At 69.6% G+C, this 4,849-nt stretch overlaps 1 non-coding gene across 1 annotated transcript; it reads left to right on the top strand.

Annotated features, from left to right (window-relative positions):
• The first annotated feature begins 2,584 nt into the window (after positions 1–2,584).
• On the top strand, positions 2,585–2,656 carry TRNAC-GCA. Its single transcript has one exon. It is a non-coding gene; the product is annotated as a tRNA-Cys (tRNA).
• Positions 2,657–4,849: the final 2,193 nt, after the last annotated feature.

Below are 4,849 nucleotides of genomic sequence, written 5' to 3'. Positions count from 1 at the left end.
CCCCGGGAACGCGATGTGGGATCACCGCAGCACCAGGTGGGAATTCTGTGCCCACCCCGGCTTCCACCCCATCTCCCAGCCCCGGCTGCAAATTTTGCGCCCCTATCCCTGTGCTCGCCCCGGGTCTAAAACCCGCCTTCCGCCGCTGTGCCCACCCTTGGCTGCAAATTCTGCGCCCATCCCTGTGCCCGCTCTGGGTTTAAATGCATCTCGCACCCCTGCGCCCACCCCATTTCAAACCCGTTTCCCATCCCTCTGCCCAGGCTATTCTGAGCCCCCCGCCCGCCCCTGTGCCCACTCTGGGTTTAAATGCACCTTGCACCCCTGTGCCCACCCCGTTTCAAACCCGTTTCCCATCCCTCTGCCCACGCTACTCCGAGTCCCCCGCCCACCTCTGCGCCCACCCCTGTGCCCTCTCTGGGTTTAAATGCACCTCGCACCCCTGTGCCCACTCTGGCTGCAAATTCTGTGCCCACCCTGCTTCAAACTCACCTCTCAGCCCTGTTCCTACCCCGACTTCCACCCCACCTCCCACCTCTGTGCCCACCCTGCCCGTCTCCCACCCTGCCGTACCTGCACCCCCTCCTGCCCCCCAGGAACCCCCTCCCCCGGGAGTCCCGCACCCCTCACCTCCTCCGTGTCGCTCCCTGGGCCGGGGTTTCTGCCCAGGGCGGCCGCATCCGGCGGGTGCTGGGGCAGGGAGAACATCCATGCCCAGAGGTGCCCGGCGGCGGGGGGCAGGAGCCAGGCGACGAGGCAGAGGATGGCCGGAGATGTCACCATGGTGCTGGTGCTGGTGCTGGCGGCGGCGGTGGCAGCTCGGCCGGGGCCAGGGGTTTATGTAGCCCCCGGCTATCTCGGCCCCCGCTGCTAAAACTGTTTGCCCACCTAATGGGGCGGGAGGAGGCAATCAGGGGTTAAGGGATTTACATAATTGCCAGCCTTCCCCTCGGGGGGTGGCATCAGCCCCAGAGCAAACAGCCCCCCCCGGAGCAGTCTGGCTCCGGCGCCAGCCGTGGGTGCAGCCTGGGATGCCCCCATAGCTCAGGGGGGTCGTATGTGCAGTTTGGGGTGCCCTGTGTGCCCCCATAGCTCAGGGAGGCGGTGGGTGCAGCCTGGGGTGTCCCGTGTCTCCGCCAGCCCCTCGGGTAACCCCATGTCTTGGGGTCCTCCCCTCAGCCCCTCAGATCCCCCCACGGCTTGGGGAGGTGGTGGGAGCAGCCTGGGGTCCCCACCAGCCCCTCAAATCCCCCCATAACTCGGGGTGACAGTGGGTGTAGGCTGGGGTGCCCTGTGTCCCCCCATAGCTCAGGGGGGTGGTATGTACAGTTTGGGGTGCCCTGTGCCCCCCCCCAGCCCCTTGGATACCCCCGCAGTTCCCTGGTTTATCCCCCATTTCCTGGTGGGGGCAAGGGGAAGGCAACAGGATAAAGCGGGTGGGCAAAGGCTGGGACCCCCAGGACGGGCAGCGGTGGGCACACGGTTGGCATCTGACCCATGTTTGTGTGTCCCCTGCGGTGCATCCCCATCCTCCATCCCCCCCATCCCGGGGTGACGGGATTCGCACCTTCCCTAACGCTCCTGCAAATGTGGTGTTTGCCCACCCCGCCCTTATCTCCCGGCCCGGCGCTGGGACACGGCCCCCCCCGAGCGCATCCCCCAGACGGTGTCACCTCCATGTCCCCAAACACGCGGGGGGGCTCAGCCGGGACCTCCAATACACTTTGGGTCCATCCACTCCGGGTGATTCCCGGTTCCCGGGGGCACGGGGAGGGGCTGTGGCATCACTACAGGGGGAGGTTTGTCCCCGAGGGCAGCGAGGACGGGACGGGAGCTGGGCGGTCGCTGGGAGTGGGGTTCACTGGGGTCTCCAGGGACGTGGAGACCCCCCCTCCCTTGGGTTTGGTGTGATTCCCTTCGTGCCTCAGTTTCCCCGGCCGTGCAAAAGGGGATGGCGAGGCTGGGGGCTGACACAGGGACACGGGGCTCGCACCGGGGTGACCCCAAACCTTTCTCCCGGTGTCCCAGGACGAGCCAGTGTCCGGGACGGGCCACCAGGATCCGCCCCGCGTGTTTGCCCAGCGGCTTTGGGAGCAAATATTGACCCCGCTGCCGGGCACAATCACGGCCGCTGTCCCCATCCGTCCCCCGCTGGCTCCGGATAATCCCCCCCAGCGCCACGGGGACCCCGCACGGCCGCTCTGCTCCCCCAAACCCCCGCCTTGGGCTGTCTGGGTGGGGGGGGGTTCCCCGCACCCCCAAAACCCTGCGGGGGGACGCTGTGTGAACACCGGGGGTCCCGCTCTCTGCAGAGGAAGCCTGTGGGGGGGGGGGTTGACGGTGCCGTGTCCCCCCCACGACCACTCGGGGTGAGAGTGGGGGGCACATCTGGGGGGGGCTGGACCCGCTCCCCTCCACCATCCTCCCGCTGTGCGGGGACACTGCGGGTGTGCGGGGCGGGTGGGACGGGGGGGGACGGGTGTATGGGTGCGTTGGGGCTGTGTGCGTGGGTGGGGGGTATCCGTGGGTGGGTGTCCAGCCCTGGGGACACTCCTATGGACACCGGCGCGGCCGCTTCCCCATCGGGGGTATAGCTCAGTGGTAGAGCATTTGACTGCAGATCAAGAGGTCCCCGGTTCAAATCCGGGTGCCCCCTCGTTTTTTTTCTTCCTCCCGCTCGGGGGATGTCCCACCCCTCTTTTTCTTACCCCTTTTACTCACCCCCCAACCCCCCGGCAGCGAAGGGAGGGCTCGTCCTGCTCCCCCCGCGCCCCCGGCCCCGGGTGTCCCCGCTGGGGACGGTGCTTTGTCTTGCACGAGGAGGATCCAGTTCTCAGGCACCCCCCAACAAAAGCTTTGCCTCCCCTTCCCCCCACTTTGCCTCCTCGGTTCCGAGCAGCTGCAGGGCCGCAGGACCCCCACATTGCCCCCCGCACCCCCCGGATTGTCCATGGGAGGGGTGCAGGGTTTTTTTTGGGGGGGGTCAGCATCGCTCCCCAGGCCCTGGGCACAGGCACATCCCTTCGGGGGGAGGTGGAGGGGCTGCACCCTCCTCCTGCCCCGGCGCCCAGGGCTGAGCCACCCCCCCCCGGCACCAGGGGTGAGGGGCTGAGGTGCAGCCGGAGACCCCCAAAATGCTGCCCAAATCATGGGGTGGCCAGAAGCCAGTTTGGCTGAAAGGGAGTGGGGGGGGGGGGGCTGGAGCGTTTGAGGGCTCCCGGGGCTCTGCGATGCCAGCGGGACCCCCACCTTGTGCCCCTGACCCTGTGCTCCCCCTCCCTGTGCCCCCCCAAGCCCCCAGTATCTGCCGCTCTTGCTCCAAAGGGAAAATCCGGGAGGACTTGGAAGGGCACGAACATTCCTGCTGCGGAGACGCGTCTCCTGCGGGTCTGTGGATGAGGAGACTCGGGGGGTGTGGTGGTGCGAGGGGTGGGGGCGATGAGGCGCTGGACCCCGAAACAGGGGGGCTGCAATGGTCCTGTGGCTCGGGGGGGGCCACGTCCCCCCGCGGGGCCGGTGGGCTCAGCCGAGCAACCCCCCCCTGGCAGCCCGGGGTGCCCGCAGTGGGGACGGGGACCCCGAACCCCCTTTGTGCCCCCCTCAGCCCCCATAAAAAGTGGTGGTGAGGGGGGTGTCAGCACCCGGAGATGTCGCCGCGGAGTGGGGGGCGCCGGCCCAGCCCGGGATGGGGGGATATTCCCGAGCCCCCCGGGAGCACAGGGGTCCCGCTGGCGCCTCCATCCCCATCCCTTCCCATCCCATCCCAACCCTTCCCAACCCTATTCCCACCCCCGGCCCCGCCCCCGGCCCCGCCCGGCTCCTCTCCGGCTCCGCTCGGTGCGCGGCTCCCGGGGGTCCCGGCCCATGGCGGGGCGCTGAGCCCCCCCGACCCCCAGCACAACCGGGGCCGCCGCCCCCCACCATGCGCTGGGGGGGTCTCCTCCTGCTCCTCCTGCTCCGCGGGGCGCTGGGCGCAGGTAGGGGGGGCGCGGGGGGGGCGGCGGGCGAGCTCCGGGAGGGACCCCGGCAATGGGGCGCGGGGGGGGTCCCGGGTGGGCAGCGCCGTGCACGACCCGGCCGGGGGTCCCGGGGGTCTCGGGGGTGTGTGCCCCCCCTGCTGCTGTGCTTTGGGGGGGATGTTCGTGCCCCCCCAGGCGCGCAGGTGCGTGTCACGCTGTGCCCCGCAGCCGGCGGCACCCACCCGCGCCGTGGGACCTGCCGCGGGGGTCCCGCTCCCCACCCCGTGTGCCCCCCCCTTGCCCCAGCACCTCCACGGCGAAGATGGGGTGCCCGGACCCCCCCATCTGTGCAGGCAGAGGGGGGGCTGTGGGATTCCCACAGCGGGGATTCCCCACCCGGGATTCCCCCACCCGTAGCATCCCATGGCACGGCTGGTGCTGTCCCGGCTGTGGGTGCAGCCACCCGCTGAGATTTTGGGGAGCCTTGTGTGTGTGGGGGTGTCTCTGCTCCTTGGGGCACCCCACACCTCCCAGCGGGGGTGAGGCCTGGGCCCCCCCGGTTCCTCCAGGGATGGCGAGTGTGACTCCCCCCAACCCCAGAGCCCCCCTGGGGCACGTCCAGCTCAGCTCAGCCCTGCTCCCCCTGCCTCAGTTTCCCCTCCCGGAGCTCTGGGAACGGAATCCAGCCCCAGGAGGGGCCCGGGAGCTCGTTAAGGCAGCAATTAGCAATTATCTCCCCAGGGGTGAAAGAGGGGAGCTGCCCCCCCCCGGGGGATTTGGTGTCCCCTGGCTGGGGACAGACGTGTCCCTGCCCGTGGGCGAGTGCGTGCTGTCCCCGCTGTCCCCACCGCCCCCGCGCCGCCGGGCTGCCGGGAATCTCATGATTCTCC

The sequence above is a fragment of the Neopelma chrysocephalum genome, unplaced genomic scaffold (assembly GCF_003984885.1).
Source record: "Neopelma chrysocephalum unplaced genomic scaffold, ASM398488v2 Primary Assembly neopelma1_97320, whole genome shotgun sequence".
NCBI lineage: Eukaryota > Metazoa > Chordata > Aves > Passeriformes > Pipridae > Neopelma > Neopelma chrysocephalum.
The sequence above is the reverse complement of the archived record's forward strand: the minus strand, read 5'-3'. Positions and strand labels throughout refer to the sequence as shown.